The sequence below is a fragment of the Hippopotamus amphibius genome, chromosome 11 (assembly GCF_030028045.1).
Source record: "Hippopotamus amphibius kiboko isolate mHipAmp2 chromosome 11, mHipAmp2.hap2, whole genome shotgun sequence".
In the NCBI taxonomy this organism is placed as follows: domain Eukaryota; kingdom Metazoa; phylum Chordata; class Mammalia; order Artiodactyla; family Hippopotamidae; genus Hippopotamus; species Hippopotamus amphibius.
The window spans coordinates 80,487,810-80,514,878 of NC_080196.1; the positions used below are offsets into that span (position 1 = coordinate 80,487,810).

The 27,069-nt window shown below is 42.0% G+C and overlaps 1 protein-coding gene across 5 annotated transcripts in view; it reads right to left on the bottom strand.

The window, feature by feature from the left end:
* Positions 1 to 26,454, bottom strand: part of ZBTB14 (zinc finger and BTB domain containing 14) — a 33,348-nt gene extending 6,894 nt beyond the window's left edge. For 4 of the 5 annotated variants that reach the window (XM_057700000.1, XM_057699999.1, XM_057699997.1 and 1 more), the window contains exon 1: positions 122 to 512. The gene's annotated coding sequence lies outside the window, so the exon portion shown is untranslated. Of the gene's footprint in view, positions 1 to 121; positions 513 to 26,431 lie in introns of those variants that run through there. The other variant, XM_057700001.1, reaches the window with a different exon arrangement.
* Positions 26,455 to 27,069: the final 615 nt, after the last annotated feature.

Here is a 27,069-nt window from a genome sequence, read left to right on the forward strand (position 1 = left end):
GCGCGGCGAGAACGCGCTTCTTCCGGGCGGCCCCGCCGCGCCAGCCGCCGGCCGCCCCCGCGCCCCCGCGCCCGCCTCGCGGCCGGCCCGGGCCCCTTCCGCACCCCCGGCCCGCGCTTACCTGCAGCCTGGCACAGCCACAGACACTCGCCGTGGGCTCCCCGCGCTCACCGCACGCAGGCCGGGGACGGGATGGACGCGGGGCGCGGGGGCACGGTGGGTGGCAGTGTGTTTTGGATTTTTTTTTTTTTTTTTTTTGGAGTTTGGGCAGGGGGCGGGGTGGGGGGAATCGTGCACGTCCCTGATGGTAGGAGCCCTCCTCCTGCACGAGCACAGAATGTCTAACCGGCCGTGAACACCCCCACCGGCACCCCCCCACCTCCCGTGCATGCGCGGTGCGGGCCAGGGGGAAGGCGCGCCGCCGGCTTGCGCAGGCACGGAACCCGACCGGGCCTCTAAATGGGCGAGCAGGGAAAGGGTTAATCCGGGACCTTGCGACGCTTTCGTTGGAGACTACGGGGCCGCCCCCGGAGGGCCCTGGCCTGCGCACGCGCGCGCACGCGCGCGGCTTGGGGCGCGCGGAGCCCGCGCGCGGGAGAAGCGGGGGGCGGGGGCGGGGCGGGGCTTCGGGAGCGGGGGAGCGAATGCACGAGCGCCGCTCGCGGGCACCCGCCCCGCCTGTAGCTCCCGCCTCCCGCTCGGACTCTCGAGCTCCCGCCCGCGCCCGGCGCCGGCACAGCACCGGGGACGCGGGAGCCCGGCGCTCCCGTGCGTGTGCATGTGCGTGGGCAGTGCCGCCCTCGGGCGCGCGCAGGCCGGGCTCTGCGTCTGCGGGGCTCGCCCGAGACTCGGGGGGTGGGCGCCCCGGGCCCCCTCCCCTCCGCGCACACCGGCGACAGCGAGACGCGCGCTCTCGGGCGTTGGGTCCTAGCTGGTACCGCTACCGCATTTTTATATAAGGGGGAGTGATAGGCGCTCAGGAAACGTCTGCAGAACAAATGCAAACAGCGACACTTTTCATGTGGAGTGTAAGGGCGACCCCAGTCCCGCATGAGAAAGGATGGCCCCTAAAGCTCTGGATCCGGCCCGGGGCGCGCCCACGCTCTCGCATTTCGCCGGAAACTCGCAAGGAAAAGTCACGCGGCTGGAGGCCGTGGAGCGCCTGGGCTCGGTTTCCTCTCCAGCTACCTCGGAGAACTCAGCACTGTTCCTGCACACCTGTTCAGCAAAGTAATGACTCCACTGCTGTGGAAGCATCGTCGCCTGCCCTCTGACGCGGTGACCGACCTGGGAGGTCCCTCCTGCTCCCGCGTTTTCTGCTCACCTACACACAAGAAGCTGGACGGCACCGCTGCTCCCTAGAGCCGATGGTGCAGCTTTATCACACTTGCTTTAACGGCGTTCCGCCAAAACAGTCGTAATTGACATCCAAAAATTAAAGCAGGACCGTCCTCTTGGGCTTGTGTGATGATTACAGAAAATGCTTGTAACAGGTGCATAAGGTACATACACTTTTAAGAAATTATGATTGTGTTAAATTCCGAAGAAATTCTGTACGTCCGAGGTGATTTTGTAGTACTAATTGACATTGCTTTCAGCCTTTCCAAAGGTGCTTTTTATACACATCCTTTTTGATGTTGACAAAAGCATGGGGGTTAGTGGGTCTATTGAATGAAGCAGGGTGGAATAGACCAGTTCTAGAGTAAGACCTATCCAGCTCAAATATTGGGTACATTAACTTCTCTAAACCTTACTTGTTCTCTGATAAGAACAGGGAATTGGGAGGATTAAATGGAATAATGCTCAGTTCGGTGCTTAGCTCGAATATGAGCCCGATGGTGTTAAATGACCTGCCAGCTCTCGGCAGATAGTGGGTTTAGGCAGCAGGGGCAGAAGCGGAACCACCAGCGTTCAAGCCTACACTTGACACCCAGTTGCCAGTGCTCCCTCGGATGCCATGCTGGGCCTGGTTATTCTTACGTAGCTTTTAAGGTTACACTTCAATCTTGGCTTTCTTTTAAATAGGGGGGTAATAATAGTACTATATCATACGATGATGTTGTCAAGCACTAAAGCTGTCACTGCATTTAGCCGTGAGTGGACAAGCTCTGCTAGTGATGGTTCATCATCTGATGCGAACCCCCACTTCTCCCACACCACTTTGTGGCACAGGTTTATACAATCATGCTGCACCTATACATCATCTGTCTACTCTGTAAAGACTGTCCTTTCGCATATGGTTAGGTAACGTCTTCCTAGGATTTCACCAATTCGATCCAATTAAAATAGTTTGGAAGAGTTCTCAAGCACCAGAATGCATTTCTCAAGAGACAGATCCCTGATATCTTGGTTTTCCATCAATGAATCCTCCTTTTCATTTGCTTTATGCACTAGTCACCTGGGCTCTGCCTGGCTGTCCCTTACTTCATGGGAATCATGGGATGAGTCTAAATGAAAGGGGCGATTCCGTGGGATGGAGGGCGGCGGGATGGAAAACTACAAAGGAAGGGCCTGACCCAGACCTGGCACCTCACCTGCACCCAGCAGCCTTACCCGGGTGCCGCCCAGCATCCATTAGGCCCTCAATAAATATGGGCTGACAGATAAGTGACAACCCAGAACTCAATACCATGGGGAGTTATGAGGACACTGAAGGGTTGATGGGGGAGTCAGGACCTTTCTGAAATACATAGACCTGAGGCCCCTGAAGGAAGTCTTCCTGTCTCTCCCGCCAGGAATGCTGTCACTCTAGGTGGGACTCTCAGGCCGACAACTCTGCTGGGAACACCTGTTCCTCACCTGGGATACCCACAGCCTCATCCTGAGTGGAACCTGCCTGTAAGAAGATTCCTTGTAAGGAGGTTGCTTGTGAGGCCTTTGCAGGAGTCTGGGGCGCCTGAGCCTAGTGTGGCCGCGGGGTGGCCCCCAAGGGACATTGGTGATGCTATTTATCATTTGGGTGGAGTTGATTTCTCCATCACACTGGTCTTGGGCCCTCTGACCAGTGGAAGATGGGCAGACAAGAGGGTGCATGAGTTCTGAGCAGAGGCTAAGAGAAGCAGCCTGTGTTCCACTCTCCCACCTGGGCTTGTGCGGTCCACCGTGAGGGGACCAGGCCCAGGTTGCCACTGCCTCTTCTGCCTGGGCCCTCAAATGACAAACGGGCCTCAGGGAATGAAGCTGACCTGAAACCCAAGCCTAGCCAAGCCCAGGCAGGTGACAGCTCATCCACAAACCCACGAGTGAGAAAGAAACACTGGAAGACTGTGTTTTATGCATTGTTATTGCAGCCAAACCTAAAACATCTACACAAGGAAAACTATCCCACCAAGTGCCAAAAGCACCCTCCCCTTGCTGTTCTGAAAACACTGGACACGGTAAATGAACAAGAAATAGATCTAATCCCTGATGACACGGAGGTATGAATATATGCATTCAAACATGATCACATAAATAATTATACAATTGCACGTTGTGATAATGCTGCTAAAGAAAAGTTACAAGTCCCGGAGTGTTATGGAAAAGAGGAACTCATTCTGATTGAGAACTCAGTGAAAGCTTCTCCAAAGATGTACACGTGAGACCAGAAGGATGAGGGAAGACAGGCATCTTTGGGGTTGGGAGGTAGCATCTCAGGCAGAGGGGGAATAGCATGAACGAAAAGGTGGAAGGGGCTTGGTGGCTTGAGGCTCCGTGGGAGGACAGAGTGAGATGGGTCAGTCGAACAGCGGAGCTCAGCACATTTGAGGCTTTGTGGTCCATAGTGAGGGCTGTGGATTTTATGCTATGCACAGTGAGAGTTATCAGAGGGCTTTTCTTTTAAACTAACATTCATTTAGGTAAATATATTCATCTCATAACTAGGGTAAATGCAGCCCTTGGAAAGCAGATATGGACTCTGAATTTCAGTTACTTCCTATGGTGCGGCTGCTCACGTAAAACTTTTCTCACAGTTCAGGTTATGGGAAATATTTTGGACACCATCAGCTAAAGTACTATCTTTCATTATCTAGAAGTAAAAGTTAACAATTTACTCATGAAATTTACTTTTGAATGAAATACATTTATCACACTGTCCTAAGAAGTATGATTCTGGTCAGACTTCCATTGGAGCAAGTAAATGATGACTTAACAACAACTTTGGAATGAAATGAGGGAAAATGCTAAATTAGCAGAGAGACAAAACACTGCTCTGTTTCTGGGTGAAGAGAGGAAACTTGTTAAATAACAACAATAAAAATACTATACATTATCTGGAAATCAATAGAAAGCAAATTACTGAAATTCACATTTAGAGAATATACATTTATAGAACATTATCCTAAGAATTAGGATCCCATGAAGTTTTCACTGGCGTTACTGTATAATCACTTAAATAATAGCAATGAAACCAAAAGAGGAAAAGCTCAAACTTATTTTAGAAGAAAGATCAAAAATTATTATTGCTGTTTCTAGATGATTTTAGTGGTCTTGTTAAGAACAAAAATACTATAATTATACTACCTACAAATAGAATAAAATGGAGCAATTAATTGATAAGATTTACATTTAAATAATCTAGTTATAAAACATTTTTCTAAGAATTGTAATGATATCAAGCTTCCTTTGGAGCCACTGTATAATCTCTTAATTAATAGCAATAAAACTTCAAGAGAAAAAAATCAAAGTTATTTTAGTAGAAAGGGGGGGAAACACCTTGTTATAGTCCTGTTATCTTCAGAAATATGTTTCTTGGAAGGTGGGTCTCCTTACAAGGTAATTCACTTCTATTTTCTGGTTTTGTAGATACAGATTTGAATCCAGCCTTTGCTATGGACTTTTCTTGTTGCCCATTGGTTGTGCTGGGCCAGAGAAGTTCCTTGGTGGAGTGAAATTCTGGGGAAGTTTGTTCTCACTTTCCAGCGGAAGAGAAGAACAGGGTTTCTCCTGGAACTGCCCCCGAGACTTCTCTGTCACATCTGACCGCTGAAGAGAGAACCTGGGCTAGGAGCTCCCTTTCAGGTGGGAGGGTTGAATCAAAACAATTCTCAGCATCTTCCAAGGTAAGGGGCACCAGGACAAGCTTTGCCTTGCACTTAGGGAAGAACTGTTGCATAAGGATGGAGTTAGCTGAATGAAGGGATCCTTTCTCTGTGGGCTTGAACTTGATGGAGCATCTGGTCTACCCTGGGCACCAGACCCTGAATCTCCATGCCAAGATAGCCTTTGCATCTCCCTCCTCTGGAAACTAGTCATCCAGAGGATCCTCTCATGGTTCTCTTGGGTTAACATTAGAGGAAGCTGGGTGAAGGGCTTATAGGAATGCTGTATGTTTTTGATAACTCTTCTGTAGGTGTAATACTATTTCAAAAGCAAAAGGTTTTCTGTATAGGAAATTATTTTTCTCTGGTTACTTTCAAGATTTTTTCCTTGCTTTTAGTTTTTAGTATTTTAGTTATGATATTTCTGGGAATGCATTTTATTAATATTATCCTATTTGGGATTTACTGAGCTCCTTGAATCTGTAGGTTTATATATTTCTCTAATTTGAGGACATTTTCAGCCATTATTTCTTCACATTCTTTTTCAGCCTCCCATACTTTCTCCTTTTCTTCTGAGATTCCAATGACATAGACATTGGATTTTTTAAAAATTTCTCTTAGGATTGTAAGACTTCATTTTTTAAAATATTTTTTCCTTCTTGTTCAGATTGAATAATTTCTGTTGATCTATCATCAAGTTAACGGATTTGTCCTTTTGCCATCTCCAATCTGCTATTTAGCCCATTCAGTGAGATTTTCATTTCAGTTGTCTATTTCGGTTCTAAAATTTCCATCTTCTTTTTCTTTTAATCTTCTCTTTCTTTTCTGAGACTTCCAATTTTTTTGATTTAAGAGTGTTCATAATTGCTTGTTAGAGAATTTTAATAAAAGCTGCCTCTAAGTCTTTGTTATTTAATTCCAACATCTTCATCATCTCACTGCTACTTTCTGTTGATTGTCTTTTCAGAAGTGAGTTGAAATTCCCTGGATCTTTTGATACGGAATAATTTTGGATTGTGTCTTAGGTATTTTAAATATTACATTACAAGATTCTGGGCCATGTGAAATCCTATGGAAAAATATTGATTTCTTTTTCTTTAAATTTTAGCAGACAATCAGCTAGGTTAAGTTCTGGTCACAGGTTTTAACATCCTTTCTGTAGGCTCTTGCTTGGTATATTTGGATGCTATTTGGATCTGTCTCAGGTGTTGTCATTCATTGGCCAGTGTAGGACCTGTGCAGTGATCTGCGAGTTCAGTTCTCAAAGGTTTTAATGTGCTGAATAGGATCAGATCCACACATGTGCAGCTCCAAGGTGAGCCTAGGATTTGTAAACAGCTTTATGGCATTGCTTTCCTAGGCTTCTTCCTCTTTGTGACTCCCTGGTACCTTCTCCCTTTTCCTATCCTTCAGCCAGAAGGTAGGGGAAGTTGCGTGACTGTCCCTGCATCTAAAGCTGAGTGGTAGGAGAACCAGAAGGAAAACCAGTGTTTAACTCATTGCTGCTTTGGTGATAAGCTTGCTTGTTTCCTGATACATTTATTTTAAAGAGCTATACATTTCCTCCTCAGGACTGCTTTCCTCCTTCCTAACGTATTTTTCCATGTAGTTTTATTTACATTCAGTTCTATGTATTTCTTAGGTTTCTTTATGACTTCCTTTTTAACCCATGTTATTTCATAATCCAAGTGGGATAAACGCTATTTTGTTTCTAATTATATGGGAATTTTTTTGAGTTATCTTTTTTATTTTGGTAACTTCTTGTTTTGAAAGAATATAGTAAGAAGAATTCCTATATTCATTTTACCTTTATCCAGATTTACCAGTTGTTAACATTTTGCCTCCATTTGTTTAATCATTTGCTTACTGGCTGCTTCTCTTTCTCTTTCTCAGTCCCTGTCTACACACACACACGCTCACACACACTTACACACTTTTTCCTGAACCATTTTTTAAGAGTAAGTTACAGATATTATGCTCTCTTTCCCTAAATCTTTCAGTGTGTGTTCCTAAAAATAAGGACAATCTCTTCCATAACGACAGTATTATGATGAAAATCAAGCATTTAACACTGATACACTATTATCTAATCCACAGCCCATATTCAAGATTTCACCAATAAGATCCCTTATAGCATATAGCGTCCCCCCCCCGCCCCCCCCCCCCCCCCCCCCCCCCCCGGTTCAGGATCTGATACAGGTTTACCCATGGCATTTTTGCATTTAGTTATCATGGAGCCGTACTTTCGTCCTTTATTTCCTGAACTTTTTTATATGCTTCAACACCAACACTGGTCCTTTTTCCAATTCTGTGATTTGTGTTGCTAAAACATCCCTATGAGGATGTTTTGCATCTTTTAAATTTTAGAATATCAGGGGCAAGACTCCTTCTCTTTCTTGCTGTCACCTTCTCCATTATCAAAGAATGTCATTATCTTCTTAGAGGCTGGCATTTGTAAAAACTCAGAAAAATTTTGGTTGCCATTCTTTCTTTTTCTCTCTACCTTGTGTCAGTTGCAAAGCTCAGCTACTTGATTTACAGCAAAGTAGAGCATTGATCTACACTTGAGAGTTTTCTTCATTTCTGGAGGACAAACCTTAAGATTTGACTTTTGTCCTTGAACAAAGAATATTTCATCTGTTAAAGTGAAACATATTCTTGTATTAATACTAAAAATATTTTATGCTCCTTGAGCTAGTTGCTGAAGCTTACATTGGTCTCCTTTGGGCTTTTTAAAAAATGTGAACATTTTCGATGTGTGGTACAGCTCTTCATCCATCACATGGGCTATTGGTTGTCAATTATCCTTCTACTCGGTGACAGTGTCTAGACACATGACACTCCAGGCTGTCTGAAGCGCTGCACTCCAAAAGAATGACACTTTTCTAATTTACAACTAAAATTCACATGAAATCTCCTATTATTAATACTAGAAAGAAATATCTACCAAATTTTATTTATATCAAATTCCTTTTTCTGTGACCCAAACTGTTTATGGTCATTTTCCAGCTACTTTTTGAAACTGGTCATTTATCCTATTGACATTATAAGCCTAAAATATGTAAACTATATGTTATATTATTTTTCATGTTTAGTGAACTGTCTAGCGTATGGATCACATATAGAATCATGTTTGCTTTAGAATTTAATATTTTAATTTATCAAAATTATCATCATGATGCCAAATATTATTAAAACTGTTTCAAAAAAACAGCAAAGTATTTATCCTAAGTTCTGGTGAGCTAAAATTATAGTTTCCCTTCAGGTACAAACAAAAAGTATATTGGTAAACTGTTTTCTCAATCATAAAGACTTCACATTCAACATAATAAGTAACTCAATGAAAAACTGAAATAAAAATTTCTCCAACTGGAAAAGGGAACCCGCGTACACTGTTGGAGGGAATGTAAATTGGTGGAGCCACTACAGAGAACAGCATGGATGTTCCTCAAAAAACTAAAAATATGATCCCACAATCCCATTCCTGGAAACATACCTGGAGAAAACTATAATTCAAAAAGATACATGCACCCTTATGTTCATAGCAGCACTATTCACAATAGCCAAGACATGGAAACAACCTAAACGCCCATTGACAGATGAATGGATAAAGAAGATGTGGTACATATATACAACGGACTACTATTCAGCCATAAAAAAGAATGAAATAATGCCATTTGCAGCTACATGGATGGACCTAGAGATTATCACACTAAGCGAAGTAAGTCAGAAAGAGAAAGACAAATGCCATATGATATCACTTATATGTGGAATCTAAAATATGACGCAACTGAACTTATCTCCAAAATAGAAACAGATTCACAGACATAGAGAACAGACTTATGGTTGCCGAGGGGGAGTGGAGGAGGAAAGTATTGGGAGTTTGGGATTAGCAGATGCAAACTAGTATATATAGGATGGATAAACAACAAGGTCCTACTATATAGCCCAGGGAAGGAACTCTATTCACTATCCTGTGATAAACCATAATGGAAAATAATATGAAAAAGAATATCTATCTATATTTACATCTATATCTATACCTATGTATGTATGTATCTATCCATCTATATATCTGAATCACTTTGCTGTACACCAAACACTAACACATTCTAAATCGACTATGCTTCAATTAAAAAAATTTCTCCAGCTGGCATCTGTCTTCATAGATTTGTGCAAAGGAGATATTACCACCCCCAGTACCAGCTCTTTGCTATTCCTTGAGCCCATCAAGCACGTTTCCCCCTCCGTACCTTGTGTACCTCTGCAATATTTAGGCTGAATTTTTTTTTAACGTGTTTAAGATTCTTATTGTCTAAATAAAATTATATAATAGTTGGTCAAATGACCATTGAAACAGCCCAAGCCCATCAATATAATATTCTTCCATTTCTCATCTACCTCAAAATTCAGTCTTCATTTACTGAGTTAGGAGACGAATCTTCCCCGTAACACACAGAAAAGCAGTGGAGTAACGAGTGCCTAATTGCCCAGTCTCTATTTAGTGAATTGAGATCCTGCTGCTACTGCTTACTAGCCAATGTTCCTAGGCAGGTTACTTTGTGGCTCAAGATTCGTTTCCTTATCTATACAATCAGAATAAAAACAGTACCTATGTCATCGTGTTAACGGGTTAATTGAACGGTTATGAGTATTCATTTTGTACCAATTGTGAGCACTGTGGATACAGCAGTGAACAAAACACACAAATATTCCTGCTCAGAAGGCAGACAAGAAGCAATTCAGTAACTGAAATACCTATTACGTCACCTACTGATAAGTGCTATGGAGAAAAATACGACAGGAGAGGGACAAAGGAAGGCTGGAAATATTGGCAAGGCATGTTAAATGAAACCATCAGCAAAGCCTCCCTGAGAAGGTAACACTGAATCTGAAGGAGGTGAGGGGGCCAGGTGGGCAACGATCAGGAAGAGCCTTCTAGGGAGAAGAGACCGGCCAGGAGCCTTTCATGGTGAAGAAACAGCAAAGACAGAAGTAGAGGAGAGGGGTACCCAGGAGACACACGTTCCCCACCCCTCACCCTGCACCAGTCTGGGAGGGACAGGCGACCTGGGACAGAATTTGTTTCAGGTTTCTACTGAGGTACTTCGTTTACGTTTTTTGAACATGAAATGCCCAGCACCCTCTACTTTAACAATAACTTTACATTCTTGCAGACAGCTTCTAGCAAGGCTTCAGAGACTCCTGGGACTAAAATCTTCGAAGGAGGCGTGACAGCGGTGGGTAGGGGGCAGTGATGGATCATGGTGGCCACAAAGAGGCGCCGCAGGTCGGAGAGCTGGATGCCCAGACAGTCACAGCCACAGGCTGTTCCAGAGAGGAGAGAGGGGGTAGGGAGAGCAGACACCTCTCAGCTCCAGGTAGGAGGCGGTAGACGCCTGAGAGCAGGTCTTGTCGACCTTGGCTGCTCCTACTCGCCACCTGGGGGGCTTTAAAGATACTGGCGCTGGGGGTCTCACCCTCAGAGATTCTAATTAATTGCTTTGGGGTCTACCCTGAGTTATCAGAAGTTATGATAGCTCCGCAGGTGACTGGAAGGTGTAGCCACCGGTGAAAAACCACTTCCTTATAGCAAAAGGGAAGGGACCAATCAGGAGCATTCAGAGTGCTAAGAAGTTTACACAGGATGGTACTTGTAAGATATTAACACAATTCCTGGCACAGAGTCCACTGCTGGCTTCCTTCTTCAGACACCACTGCTTAACTTCTGGCATGACTAAGAAGGGGACGTTTGCTCTGCAGGATGGGGTTGACACTAAATGCATAAGGACATCTCAGAGGAGTTCTTTACTCCATCAAGTTAATATCTCTACAGGACTCATCCATCTTTCCATGAACTGCCCATAGTTCTGTCCAGAAATGAGCCGTTCCTTAGCTTCCATGCTTTACAAATGAGACTGCAGATGAGGTCAAATGGAACAAGTAGAAGGTTCATTTTCTCCTCATAATTAGCTGGGGACTCAAGAAGATTTGTCTGCATAACTAGATACCACGTTGGTTCTGAATTCCGGTTTTCCTTTGGGATGAATAGGCTGAGCATGAATTTAAGCCAGTCAATTTGTTAGCTGCTACTATATTCAAACTGTAGAATAATAAAAGTAACAGATGACCCTAAATAGTCCATGATTATCTTTATGCTTAGGGAACAAGCTAATATATGTTCCCATCCTTCTCTTATCTGATATTAATAAAAGTCATGGTCTCAATCTCCAGTTATGAAAGGAACAATTCAACAAAAGCCCTAAGAAATTCATAAAGACACATAGATCTTTTCAGAGCTAATATTTAAACCATTTCTGTAACAGAGAAAGGAAATAATCAGACAAATTATGTTAGTGGCTTCTTCTATGTCTTCAGTTTTGGAGGGAAATTGCTTATCTTTCTAAACAGATCTGTTTGGAAAACTCTTTATTATATTTAATTTGGAAAAGTTATTTGTAGAGTTCCATTCTACTATTTGCACAATAGTATTTAGAATAAATGAATACTCATGGGGAAACGTGAGTAAAAAATAAATTCTTAGAAAACACAGAGCAGTTAGGAATGCTCATATTTTCCATCCCAGGGAGATACACATTTCAAATTTCCCATCCAAGGGAGTTACAGATTTAGTAGTATGGTTGTTTGAACTGTGAAGAGTCCACATACTTACTGTAAGTCAGCACTAGGGCAATGTTCTACCAAAAAAATGTTCTACTTCTATTTACATTAGAAGTTTCTAACTAGTTTTCAACAAGCATTTATTTTGGAATAATTTTGGATTCATGAGAATTTGCAAAAACAGTACACAGTGCTCCTATATACCCCTCCACATAGTTTTCCCATCTTATCATCTTGCATTTCCAAGGTACATTTGCCTAAAGTAAAAAACTGACATTGGTGCATTACTATTATTTAAATTCCTGACTTTAAAAAATTTCATCATTTTTCTTAAAAATTTCTTTTTCCTGCTCTAGGATCCAATCCAGGGTCACATACTGCATTTTGCTGGCATGTCACTCAGTCACTTCTGGTCTGTGACAGCTTCTCTGGCTTTCCTAATTTTCCGTGACTTTCCTCCAGTTTGGGGGAGTGTCGGACAGGTATCCTGTAGAACACTCCCCCAGTCGGGGTTTGTCTGATGTTTTTCTCCTGAATCCACTGGTGTTATGGGATTCTGGGAAGAATATCACAGAGGTGAAGTGACCTTCTCATCACATCATCTAACTATTTTAAAGTTACCAAATTTGGACTAGATAAACTCTCGGATCCTTTCTGGTTCTAAAATGCTATGATCGTATATTTTATAGAGTCCACTATTTTCTGAAGCAAATGTGTATATGTGTGTGTATATGTGTGTGTGTGCATATATATTTCCAGCTTTGTAAATTTTGCTCCCTAATTTCACTCAAATGATGAATAGGCAGGCAAGCCCACATAATACACAGCCTGCAGCAGATTACTTTTACACTTTTTCCCACAAGCCATGTGCCCTGCCTGGATCACTAACATTCACAGATTTATGATAGATTTTAGTAAAATCTATCATAAATATTTCCATCTTTGGCGACACTTACCCATTGGAGGCAAATATATATTTTATTTTAGAATAAGAGGAAATAAGTGAAAAATCCAATTTTTAAAAAAGGACAGGAGGGATTTCCCTGGTGGTGCAATGCTTAAGAATCTGCCTGCCAACTCAGGGGACACAGGTTCGAGCCCTGGTCCATGCAAATCCCACATGCCACAAAGCAACTAAGCCCACGAGCCACAACTACTGAGCCCATGTGCTGCAACTACTGAGCCTCCACTCTAGAGCCCGTGAGCCATAACTACTGAGCCTGAGCGCCACAACTATTGAAGCCCGTGCGTCTAGAGCCCGTGCTCCGCAACAAGAGAAGCCACTGCAATGAGAAGCCCGCGCACCGCGATGAAGAATAGCCCCCGCTGGCCGCAACTAGAGAAAGCCCCTGCACAGCAACGAAGACCCAACGCAGCTGCTAAATAAATAAAATAAATTTTAAAAAGGACAGGAATGTATTCAATTATGGGGACATCAAGAATGAGACAGATGCTTCCAGTTGTAGGAACCCATGATTCTGGAGTACGAGCAGGAGGAGAAGTCTGAGAAGGAAGAAATGGACAAAGAGAGAGCGGAGGAGAAAGAAGAGGAAATTGCTAGTCAGCCCGCAAACCATTTTATCCAAGAGATTTTTAGTTGCCTTATTTCCTTTCATGAGCACTCAGTTTTAAACTTGAAGAGCAAGTGGGACTTATCAGATTTGGAAATTAATATTAAAATGTTTTTATAATGAATATAGTACTGAACACACCCTATATTGATACATTTGCTTTGCACCTGTGTGATACTTACATAGTCATTACTCAATTTGATCACTGTCATGCCCCTGTGCATTTTTATCTTAGGGAAGAAATTGTTATAGGATTTGAAATCTGGAAGTTCTTTCTTGTGGCCTACACCCTCATTTACAGATGAGAAGACAGAAATCTAGAGATGTTAGCACCGACACTTAGAGCTAGTTAGTGGTAGAGCCTGGAAACAATCTCTGATCATCTGGTCCTGCAGGCCTGCTTGGGGCTTCTTGAGGGTAAAGTATACTGGAAACAGTGAATGCCCATACAGTACTTGTCATGAGTTGGGAAGTCTTCCAAGAACTTCATGTGTATTAACCCATTTATCCTCACAACACCCTAGGAGGTAGGTATCCCCATTTCCAAGTGATAAAACTGGAGCACATCGAAATGAAACAATTTGCTTGGCATCATACACCTAGCAAATGGCCAGCCAAGGATTTGAACCCAGGTCACCTCACTCCAGCATCTCTTTTTTTTTTTTTTTTTTTTTTTTAATTTTTATTTATTTATTTATTTTTTGGGGGGGTACACCAGGTTCAATCATCCGTTTTTATACACATATCCCCATCTTCCCTCCCTTCCTTGATGCCCCCCCCCAAGCCCCCGCCACCCTCCCCGCCCCAGTCCTCAAAGGCATCTTCCATCCTCGAGTTGGACTCCCTTTGTTATACAACAACTTCCCACTGACTATTTTACAGTTGGTAGTTTATATATGTCTGTGTTACTCTCTCGCTTCGTCTCAGTTTCCCCTTCACCCCCCGCCCCCTCCCATACCTCAAGTTCTCCAGTCCATTCTCTGTATCTGCATCCTTGTTCTGGTCACTGAGTCCAACAGTACCATTTTTAGATTCCGTATATGTGAGTTAGCATACAATATTTGTCCTTCTCTTTCTGACTTACTTCACTCTGTATGACAGACTGTAGTTCTATCCACCTCATTACATATAGCTCCATCTCATCCCTTTTTATAGCTGAGTAATATTCCATTGTATATATATGCCACATCTTCTGTATCCATTCATTTGTTGATGGGCATTTAGGTTGCTTCCATGTCCTGGCTATTGTAAATAGTGCTGCAATAAACATTATGGTACAAGTTTCTTTTGGGATTATGGTTTTCTTTGGGTATATGCCCAGGAGTGGGATTACTGGATCATATGGTAGTTCTATTTGTAGTTTTTTAAGGAACCTCCAAATTGTTTTCCATAGTGGCTGTACCAATTTACAGTCCCACCAACAGTGCAGGAGAGTTCCTTTTTCTCCACACCCTCTCCAACATTTGTTGTTTCCAGACTTTGTGATGATGGCCATTCTGACTGGTGTGAGGTGATACCTCATTGTGGCTTTGACTTGCATTTCTCTGATGATTAGTGATGTGGAGCATCTTTTCATGTGTTTGTTGGCCATCTGTATGTCTTCTTTGGAGAAATGTCTATTTAGGTCTTCTGCCCATTTGTGGATTGGGTTATTTGCTTTTTTGGTATTAAGCTTCATGAGCTGCTTGTATATTTTGGAGGTTAATCCTTTGTCGGTTGTTTCATAGGCAATTATTTTTTCCCACTCTGAGGGTTGCCTTTTAGTCTTGTTTATGGTTTCTTTTGCTGTGCAAAAGCTTTTAAGTTTCATGAGGTCCCATTCATTTATTCTTGATTTTATTTCCATGATTCTAGGAGGTGGGTCAAAAAGGATGGCGCTTTGATGGATGTCATATAGTGTTCTGCCTATGTTTTCCTCTAGGAGTTTGATAGTGTCTGGCCTTACATGTAGGTCTTTAATCCATTTGGAGTTTACTTTTGTGTATGGTGTTAGGAAGTGTTCTAATTTCATTCTTTTGCATGTTGCTGCCCAGTTCTCCCAGCACCACTTATGGAAGAGGCTGTCTTTTTTCCATTGTATATTCTTGCATCCTTTGTCAAAGATAAGGTGCCCATATGTGTTTGGGCTTACTTCTGAGTTCTCTATTCTATTCCATTGATCTTCCTTTCTATTTTTGTGCCAGTACCATACTGTCTTGATCACTATGGCCTTGTAGTATAGTTTGAAGTCAGGAAGCCTGATTCCACCCACTCCATTTTTCCTTCTCAAGATTGCTTTGGCTATTCGGGGTCTTTTGCGTTTCCATACAAATCGTAAGATTTCTTGCTCTAGTTCTGTGAAAAATGCCATTGGTAATTTGATCGGGATTGCATTGAATCTGTAAATTGCTTTGGGTAGTACAGACATTTTCAGGATGTTGATTCTTCCAATCCAGGAACATGGTATGTCCCTCCATCTGTTTGTGTCGTCTTTGATTTCTTTCATCAATGTCTTAAAGTTTTCTGCATACAGATCTTTTGCCTCCTTAGGCAGGTTGATTCCTAGGTATTTTATTCTTTTGGTTGCAATGGTGAATGGGAGAGTTTCCTTAATTTCTCTTTCTGCTCTTCCGTTGTTAGTGTATAGGAATGCAAGAGATTTCTGTGCATTAATTTTGTATCCTGCTACTTTACTAAACTCATCAATGAGTGCTAGCAGTTTTCTGGTAGAGTCTTTAGGGTTTTCTATATATAATATCATGTCATCTGCAAAGAGTGACAATTTGACTTCTTCTTTTCCAATTTGGATTCCTTTGATTTCTTTTTCTTCTCTGATTGCTGTGGCTAAAACTTCCAAAACTATGTTGAATAATAGTGGTGAGAGTGGACACCCTTGTCTTGTTCCTGTTTTTAGGGGGAATTCTTCCAGTTTTTCTCCATTGAGAACAATGTTGGCTTTTGGTTTTGCATATATGGCTTTTATTATGTTGAGGTAATTTCCTTCTATGCCCATTTTCTGGAGAGCTTTTATCATAAATGGATGTTGAACTTTGTCAAAAGCTTTTTCTGCATCTATTGAAATGATCATATGGTTTTTATCCTTCAATTTGTTGATATGATGTATCACATTGATTGATTTGCGTATATTGAAGAATCCTTGCATCCCAGGGATAAACCCCACTTGATCATGGTGTATGATTTTTTTAATGCTCTGTTGCAGTCTGTTAGCTAGTATTTTGTTGAGAATTTTTGCATCTATATTCATCAGTGATATTGGTCTATAGTTTTCTTTTTTTGTGACATCTTTGCCTGGTTTTGGTATCAGGGTGATGGTAGCCTCGTAGAATGAGTTTGGGAGTGCTCCGCCTTCTGCAATATTTTGGAAGAGTTTGAGAAGGATAGGTGTTAACTCTTCTCGAAATGTTTGATAGAATTCACCTGTGAACCCATCTGGTCCTGGGCTTTTGTGTGTTGGGAGATTTTTAATCACTGCCTCAATTTCCGTACTTGTGATTGGTCTGTTCATGGTTTCTATTTCTTCCTGGTTCAGTTTTGGAAGATTGTATTTTTCTAAGAATGTATCCATTTCTTCCAGGTTATCCAATTGATTGGCATATAGTTGCTTGTAGTAGTCTCTCATGATCTTTTGTATTTCTGAGGTGTCCGTTGTTACTTCTCCTTTTTCATTTCTAATTCTGTTGATTTGCATCTTCTCCCTTTTTTTCTTGATGAGTCTGGCTAATGGTTTATCAATTTTGTTAATCTTCTCAAAGAACCAGCTTTTAGTTTTATTTATTTTTCTTATGGTTTCTTTCCTTTCTTTTTCATTTATTTCTGCTCTGATCTTTATGATTTCTTTTCTTCTGCTCACTTTAGGGTTTCTTTGTTCTTCTTTCTCTAGTTGTTTTAGGTGTAAGGTTAGGTTGTTTATTCGATCATTTTCTTGTTTCTTAAGGTAGGACTGTATTGCTATAAACTTCCCCCTTAGAACTGCTTTTGCTGCATCCCATAGGTTTTGGGTTGTTGTGTTTTCGTTGTCATTTGTTTCTAGATATTTTTTGATTTCCTCTTTGATTTCTTTAGTGATTCCTTGGTTGTTTAAGAGTGAATTGTTTAGCCTCCATGTGTTTGTCTTTTTTGCAGTTTTTTTCCTGTAATTGATATCTAGTCTCATGGCGTTGTGGTCTGAGAAGATGCTTGATATGATTTCAATTTTCTTGAATTTGCTGAGGTTTGATTTGTGACCCAAGATGTGATCTATGCTGGAAAATGTTCCGTGTGCACTTGAGAAGAAAGTGTAGTCTGTCGTTTTTGGATGGAATGTCCTATAAATATCAATTAAGTCGAGATGGTCTAATGTGTCATTTAAAGCTTGTGTGTCTTTATTTATTTTCTATTTGGATGATCTGTCCATTGATGTAAGTGGGGTGTTCAAGTCTCCCACTATTATTGTGTTCCTGTCGATGTCCCCTTTTATAGCTGTTAGCATTTGCCTTATGTATTGAGGTGCTCCTATATTGGGGGCATAGATATTTACCATTGTGATATGTTCTTCTTGGATGGATCCCTTGATCATTATGTAGTGTCCTTCCTTGTCTCTTTTAATAGTCTTTACTTTCAAGTCTAATTTGTCTGATATGAGTATTGCTACTCCAGCTTTCTTTTGACTTCCATTTGCATGGAATATCTTTTTCCATCCCTTGACTTTCAGTCTATATGTATCCCTTGGTCTGAAGTGGGTTTCTTGTAGGCAGCATATAGAAGGGTCTTGTTTTTGGATCCATTCAGCCAGTCTGTGTCTTTTGGTTGGAGCATTTAATCCATTTACATTTAAGGTGATTATTGACATGTGTGTTCCACTTACCATTTTCTTAATTGTTTTGGGTTTGTATTTGTAGGTGTTTTCCTTTTCTTGTGTTTCCTACTTAGAGAAGTTCCTTTAGCACTTGTTGTAAGGCTGGTTTGGTGGTGCTGAATTCTCTTAACTTTTGCTTGTCTGGAAAGCTTTTGATTTCTCCCTCAAATCTGAATGAGATTCTTGCTGGGTAGAGTATTCTTGGCTGTAGGTTTCTCTCTTTCAGGACTTTCAGGATATCCTGCCATTCCCTTCTGGCCTGCAGAGTTTCTGTGGAAAGGTCAGCTGTTATCCTGATGGGTTTTCCCTTATATGTTGTTTGTTGCTTTTCTCTTGCTGCTTTTAATATTTTTTCTTTGTGTTTAGTTGTCGTTAGTTTGATTAATATGTGTCTTGGTGTATTTCTCCTTGGGTTTATTCTGTATGGGACTCTCTGTGCTTCTTGGACTTGGTTAATTATTTCCTTTCCCATGTTGGGGAAGTTTTCCACTAGAACCTCTTCAAATATTTTCTCAGACCCTTTCTTGTTTTCTTCTTCTTCTGGGATGCCTATAATTCGAATGTTGGTATGCTTAATGTTATCAGTGAGGTCTCTGAGACTGTCTTCTAATCTTTTTATTATTTTTTCTTTTTCCTGCTCTGTGGCAGTTATTTCCCCCATTCTATCTTCCAACTCACTTATTCGTTCTTCTGCCTCAGTCATTCTGCTGGTTATAGCATCTAGAGTATTTTTAATTTCAGTTATTTTGTTATCCATTGCTGTTTGTTTTTCTGAGTTCTTATGAACTGTTTCTTGTACTTTCTCTATTTTGTTATCGAGATTTTGTATCATTTTTACTATCATTACTCTAAATTCCTTTTCAGGCATTTTTCCTATTTCCTCCTCATTTATTTGGTCTTGTGGGTTTTTTTCCTGCTCCTTTGCCTGCATGGTGTTTCTTTGTTTCCTCATGGTTGTCCAAACTTTTGGGGTTGCTTGTCCTTGGGTTTTTTTGCGTTATTCTGTGACCAGCAGAGGTTCCTTTATTGTTCGTCTGTAAGCGTCGGTGTGTGGGGAGGGAGAGGGTACAACAGTGGCTCCTTCTCCTGGGAGGGAGTGAGCAGCGGCGCACTGATGTCTCAGTCAGGCTTGGAGGTGCCTGTTGCAGAGGGCGCTGGTGGCTCAGGCGTAAACAGAAAGTCTTAGAGTTGGGCCTCTCTCGGGGGTTTTTTTCTTTTCTTTTTTTTTTTTTTTCTCTCGGCAGCCTCCCTGCTGCTGGCGTTGCAAGGGGTTTTAATCTAGCCCCACCCGAGTGCCTGAGGGTACTTGTTATCCCTGAGCGCCTTAGGTGGCCCGCAGGGCGTCTCTCCACTGCCTGTTGCAGAGGCGCGGAAAGAGAGAGAGAGGCTATGCGCGTGGCTCCTCCCAGCCGCCAGTGAGCCTGCAGCCTCCAGCCGCCATCATGGCCGGGCAGCTCTCAGGAACGGGCACTCCTCTCCGCGGGCCTCCTCCCTCCTGTCCTCTCGGTCCGTCACCCTACCGGCAACAATGTTTCCCACACTGAACCAGCTCTCCTGCTCCCACACTCCCGCTCCTGGACCCTCCGTTTAGCCGCGGATCGATGTCTTGGTCCGGGAACGCTGAGCTGCGCTGCGGACCCTCCGAATGTTTCTCACTCCCTCCCGTCTGCCACAGCTCCGCCGCTTCACCCTCTTTGAGCCCTCGTAGATGCCTCCCTACCGGCTATGTCGGGCTCCCCGCAGTCCCATCCGGTGTCCGAGGCCGTCTGCTGGTGTTCAGCTGGTTCTCTGTGAGAATTACTGCGTCCTTCCGTGCATTCCCCTGAATGTCAAGGAGAGCCACTTTTTTCTGATTATAGAGTTATGGAATCCACTCCAGCATCTCTTAACCGCTATACCAACTCCCCTGACTCAAATGCCAATTTCCTTGCCTCTTAGTTCCATTTTCTCCCTCATGAAAAGGAAACTTTAAACTGTTGTTATTGTTTCAGGCATTCACAGGAGCCCCATGTTGCTAATATTTGTAATCAACATGGAGGAGGTTCTCCCAAGTTGAGCTGAAATAATATTGCTCTCTTGGGACCACTGCGACAGTTGCTGAATTTCTCCTTACACTGGTCCCTTCCACTTTCACCTTCACAGTGCATTGAAAAGGCTCCTGGATCATATGGTAACTCTAAAAATATCCCACTCCTGGGCCTATACCCAGAGAATACTCTAATTCAAAAAGATACACGCATCCCAATGTTCACAGCAGGACTATTTACAATAGCCAAGACATGGAAACAACCTAAATGTCCATCGACAGATGAATGGATAAAGAAGATGTAGTACATATATACAATGGAGTGTTACTCAGCCATAAAAAAGAATGAAATAATATCATTTGCAGCAACATGCATGGATCTAAAGATTATCATACTAAGTGAAGCAAGTCAGAAAGAGAAAGACAAATGTCATGATATCACATATATGGAATCTAAAATATGATACAAATGAACTCGTTTACAAAACAGAAACAGACTCACGGACATAGAAAACAAGCTTATGGTTACCAAGAGAAAAGGGGCAGGGGGAGGAAGGATAAATTAGGAGTTTGGGATTAGCAGATACAAGCTACAATATATAATATAGATAAACAAGTACCTACTGTATAGCACAGGGATCTATATTCAATATCATATAATAACCTATAATGGAAAAGAACATTTTAAAAAATGTGTGTATAACGGAATCACTTTGCTGTATACCAGAAACTGACACATTGTAAATCAACTATACTTCAATTGAAAAAAAAAAGAAAAAGAAAAAGAAAAAAGAGGTTTTTGCTTCAATTTGGTCATTCACTTCACAAATGCATATTGAGCACCTTCTATGCATAAGGGATTGAGGACATAGCCGTGAGCAAGAAAGACATAATCCTGCTCTTAAGGAGATTATAATTTGGTCCTGGGCCGGGGGTGGGGGGGGTGGGGGTGGGGTGGGGGGGCTGGGGGTGGGGGGGTGGGTGGGCAGGGAGGGCGTGCGGAATTTGGGGTGGTAGAGGTAAAATGTCCTCAGGATACCAGAGCAAAGGGGTCAGTTGCCAACAAAACAAAGATGTGGCAAATTGTAGCTGCAAATAAAGTCACCCCAATAGATTAATAAGTTCACAGTTAAATACTAGGTAGGGTCCTGGCAATGTTTTAGAAGAGACAGTCATCATGACTATGGCAGAAGTAAGTCCAGTAATAATGGCTAAGACACGATGTAAGTTTCACTTCATTTCGAATATTCCTTAAAACAAATCTGTTTGCCAAAGTTTGCTTCTCATATTTCAAAGGGAAAGGCCTTTATCAGATCTGTATTTTAGGGGAAGCAAAACTGCATAATGTTTGAAACTCATGAGGAGACATATTCTTTTCTGGCCCCGAACAATTTCTCTATTCCCCAAAGACAAAAAATTTCCAAATGTACCCTACAACGTCTTGGCAATCTCTGAAAGCCGAAAATATTTTAGTACCTGAGATTTAAGCTAAAAATAATTCTTCGATTTTTATCTGCTGACAAGAGGGAGATTATGATATCTTCTTTGATAGATAAAAGTCCATGGAATGGGAGATATCTGATAACTTATCTTAAAAAAATCTTCATGTGGAATGCTGGCTTTATTTTGAACTTCCAATCCAACTCATGGGCATGCATTCATACTGTTCAGTTTTTATTTATGATTCTGGTATAACGTTAAGAATAGGCAGTTAGACAGGAAATAGAAGCAATTATTTAGTCTCCTAGTCAGCACTTTTATTTATTGATGCTGACTCATAAATTCCCTGATATGGTCACATCGAGCCAACTCTTCCTTAATTTGCATGCAGTCGCAAGAAGGAATTACAACTCCGAAATCAAAGCCGGAAATCTCTCTTTCAGCTTTCGTGACTCCACAGGGCATCCACTGATAACTGGCTTGTCATTTGTTCATTTTTGCCTTTGCTATTATTTTGTCCCCACATGCGTCGCTTGCCAAATGCTTCTGGAAGCAGCACAGTTGTTTTCACTTGGAACAGCCCACTGTTGGATGCTTATATTTCTTCTGCCATCAAATTCAGTAACTTGGTCCGAATTGCTATAGTTCTAGTCATGAGTAAATCAACGCTTCATGTGAAATCTCTCATTTTTATTGTCGAGGTGTTAAATGCAATCGAGACTCATAAAATGATTTATTTCCCCGCTGAGTAGAAAGGATGGTAATCAAGTATATCCAAAATCATCATAGTCGCCACAGCAGCCAGACTGAACTAGAATCCAAATTATCTCTATAGAATCTGTCATGCATCCCAAGTCCTTTTTTCTCTCATACTTGCTGGTCTTAGAAAAACAAATATTCATCTCAGTAGCCTTTAGATGAGATGGTCATTATGATTTTTGTACAATGCTATGAAATGAACATTTACATGTGTATTTCACGTGGTTCCCCTGCATGTACAAAATGCTGTTGGGAGAGCACTGGACTGGGACAGTCGATATTTGAGAAATGGAGAAACCAAGACTCGGAAGCTAAATGACTTGTCCAGGATGATAGAGGTACCAAGTGGCCCTGCCAATGCTAGAATCCTCTGACTCCCTGACAATGTTCCCCTCTCTGTATGCCCCTTAACAAATCAAATAAAACAAATGCAGTTAGAAAGTAGAGGCGATGTGTCTGACAATTGACAAAAGGATCTCACTGCTGGGATAGACAAGCAAATGTGACCTTTTGTTTGGTTCTGTTAAAAAACCATGATTCTCTGTCTTTCATTTGATGTCTGTAGTCCCTGGGGCTTCTTGCACGCCTTTAACCAATTCCATTTGGTAAAGATGCCCTTTGTCTAAAGTTGCTTTTATTTTCAGACAGTGATAATAGTATGGGCTTTGAAATTTTATCAACCCAGATCTGAAGTTCAATTCTGTTACCATTTGTGTGACCTAAAGGCATGAAAAAAATCTCTCCCAAGCAAAACAGTAGATAAATGAAAATTCACCTCCTCGTCAAATTGCTGTGAGGTTTTTAATGATAATTCCGTTTATGCACTGTGCCTAGCACAGTGAAGGTAATCCACAAATATAAATGCCTTTCCTTTTATATGATCATATTCTGCCTTCTTTGTGCATTTAGGTTATGTACTTGTTTCATAGTTACAGGGAACTGCAATGATGGCCAAGAGAATAAGGGGAAAGTGAGGCTAAGATGAATTCAATATACATCCTCTAAATATAATATTTATCTGGTCTAACATCTGTATCAGCATGATGAATTTCAATTAAAGTATCCAGAATATCCTACTGGAGCAAAACTCTCTTAGTAATTTTTACATGCAACTTACTTAAACCTTACATTTAGAAAATGTGAACAATACAGCAGTTCTTTCAAATCAGTGCCACAGACTTACATGAAAGGTTGTGTGAACCTAAGTGCACCTGGTTATTCTACAATTCTCTCATTTATTAAATAAACATGTATTGAGTTCCTATGATGTGTCTGGCTTTCTGGAGCCTGTTAGTTTCTAGGTAAAGAAGCAACCAAAAGTTATGATGGGCATTCTTGAATTCTAATGTGTCTCTAATGTGGGGAAAGATGGGTTTCAGGTAAACTTGGAATCCATATAATTTCAAACTCTGACATTAAGGAATCCTTGCAACTGTCAAGCTATTTCATGATGGCAGGTAACCGGAAGGGGGAGCTAGCCCCTTCCATTCAGTGTCACCAGTGTTATTTCTACAGACTTCAGGGGTTATGTATCATGAAGTGTTGCCTTCTGGGCAGCTGGCCCCAGACTCCTGGACACACCTGGGAAAATGACATAAGAATGTTCCTTTCGATTTGGACTCTAATTTTAATCATGAATGTCAAAGGTGAAGGAAGCCTTAGATCATCTAATCCATGACTCTCTTTTATAGATAAGGAAACTGAGGTCCAGAGAGGCAGAGCCTTGCCCTACATAAGTAACTGTGCCCATTTATACTAAAAAATATTCATTGTTAATCTGAAATTCACATTTAACTGAGCCCCCTGTTTTGCTATTTGCTGAATGTGGTACCTCTAAGCCTGAATAATGATGCCCGGCAAAATAAAATGTTAACCCAATGTAAGCCTTTAAACAGTGTTATCAGCCCTGTTCCTATAATCATTTGTTTATTTTTAAAGGTCTGTATGATACTCCTAACTCATATTATTCGGGGATCTGTAACTTCAAGGATACCTTTCATTTGTTGGAATGGAAGTGATTTTAATAGTGATCTGAGATCATTTATATAATTATAACTAAGCTTCAATGAATAGTAATAGACATCCACCATATTTAAGAATAATTCTAATTGGTAGCGGGTCCTTTTGTTTTTCAGAATTAGCCTGATAACCGCTGAGAAATAGAGAGACTGAGGTTACATTCAATTTGGAAAATGATTGGATCAGAGGTTCGTTTTCAGCAAGTCACTGATCAAGAGGATGGTGACTGAAATACTGTAACAATACCAGCAAGGAGTCAGTCCCTTGCTGTTTCACAAAGCCATAATCCCAGTAATGACGATTTCTTCTTGTAACAAAGAAGACAGTAAAATCAAAGGGGATATATTCAAAGTGGAATGAAAAGAATTGGCATTAGAAAAGACGACGTGGTGACTGGAGAAAAAAATAGGAAAAGATTTTAAAAAGCTCTCCTTTGTGGGGACATTCTACAACTACTGGCTTTGTCTCTTAACCAGTTTCCTTCCTTGTTGTACCAACCCTGTGCTTCCCAGGTGTCTGCTGGAAACCAGCAGAAAGTAAAAGGTTTCCACATGCTAATAGATAAATCCAAGCAGCCAGTGTCTGCATGGAGCAACCAGCGACTCAATAATGCTCCAAAGCAAGGTCAGAGGCAAAGCAAACCTGCCTTCTCCCAGATGCTCAATGGCTGTGTTCCAATAATCCATCCTGAAAATTAGAGCCTGAGGGCAAGTATGGGGCAGAGAGGAGCTGGCACAGAAACATCTCGGTTGGTGCAGTGGAAAACACAGAGAGTCACAAGTTCTAACTTTTGGATGCCACTCTGCCAGCAATGAGCTCCGATTTTGGACAAGTTCTCCAGCCTCTCCCTTTATAGAATTAAGAAGCTGAACAAGACTAAGCTCCTTATCCTGTGAAGCTCCAAAGAAACTTAGTTTAATTACCTTTCCCCCAAACCCTCATATCTCTTGCCCATCTTTCCCCTCAATCTGCTTGGCCAAGCCCGAACCCTCAATCAACCCAACTCTTCTAATCTTTGCGTCACCGTCCCCAGGCAGCTGAGAAGCACGGGAGAAAGTGTCGCAACTGAGAAGTTGGGCGCCACCCAGATCCACATCCAGCACTCCACCCTCACGCAGCAAAGGTCCTCCCTGGATTTAGAGAGAATAGAGAACTCCTCGGTCCCCACCTTCTGCCTGTTCTGCAGACTCACTGCGGCCACAAGTGCTCTCCTCTTCCCTTTGCAGCGGAAGAAGAGCCTTTCCCTAGATGATGCTCCATTGATTATCATTTCTATGGAATATAACTTTCTTCCATTTTACTGAGGATTTCCTCATCATAAAATGCTATATAATCTATTATTTTTTTAACCCCCCCCCCCCCCAGTGTCCTGATGGCCATTTCCTTTCTTGAGTTAAGCTCTTCAAAAGGGTGGTCTGTAACCATCATGTCCACTTTCTTATTTCAATTCCCTCTTTCACTCACTTTTACCCGGCTTCTGCCCCGGCCACCTCAGTGAACACACCCCTCCAAATCATCACCTGCCTTATTGCTAAAGCCAGAGGACACATTCCAGCCCTCAGGCCTAACAGTACTTGCACTGAAATGCCCTTTCCCTTGGCTTTTATTATCTCTCTCTCTCTCCCTTAAATGCTGATGTCCCCATGGTAGTGTCTCAGGCTCTTCTTCCCTGGTTGGATTAACTTACCAACTTTCTAGCTTTCATTTTTCCAAAACTAAACTAGTTATCCCACTCCCTAAACCCTCTACATCCTTCTTAATTTGAGGGACCAGCAGCCACTTTTTCACCAATATCAGAAACCTTAGCCCCATCCTTAAATTCTCCATTTCTCTCACCTTCATCATAATTGGCCACTGAATCACATCTGTTCCACTTCTGTAATGACACACTCATTATCAGGCAGATCTGATCTTGTCATCACCAACAACCACCTCTGCGACACCACACTGAAAGTTTTTAGAGGTTCCAGAGCACTGACAGGATACAGCGCAGCTCTTGGCCATGGATCTCAATGCCTTCTGAAAGCTATCCCTTATATACCGCATTGATCTCACCTCCAGCCACTCTCTGCTCTTGCACTCTGTATTTCCATCAAAACAAGTGCCTGTGGTCTCCAAAATGTCTCATGCTGGTACTCACCCAGGGCCTTTGCACGTGCTTCTCCTTCTGCTGAATACTCTCACTGCTCCTCCGCTCCCCATGTCAGCTGACTCGTGCCTGCACATGCTCCAGACTCAGCTCTGGTGTCTTCTCCACCAGGGCCTTTCTTGGCGTCCCAGTCTAGGTTGCTCTAGTCCAGTATCTGGAATGCAGCAAAAGTTTTAAATGTTTTTGAAAGTTCAATGATCTGCTTTAATGATTTTCTCTTTCAAACAATTACATTTATCCTAATTTCATACCCCGACTTCTTCTGTACCTCAAATTTATTTGTACATCACTTTCTGTTCTTTGGGTCTTAATCCCATTTTCAGTGTATCGCTTAAAAAAATTTTATTTTATTTTTATTTATCGGCTGTGTTGGGTCTTTGTTACTGCGTGCAGGCTTTCTCTAGTTGTGGAGAGCGGGAGCTACTCTTCGTGGTGGTGCTCAGGCTTCTCATTGCGGTGACTTCTCTTGTTGTGGAGCACGGGCTCTAGGCACTCAGGTCTTCAGTAGTTGCAGCATGCAGGCTCAGTAGTTGTGGCTCACAGGCTGTAGAGCACAGGCTCAGTAGTTGTGGCGCATGGGCTTAGTTGCTCCATGGCATGTGGGATCTTCCCAGACCGGGGTCAAACCC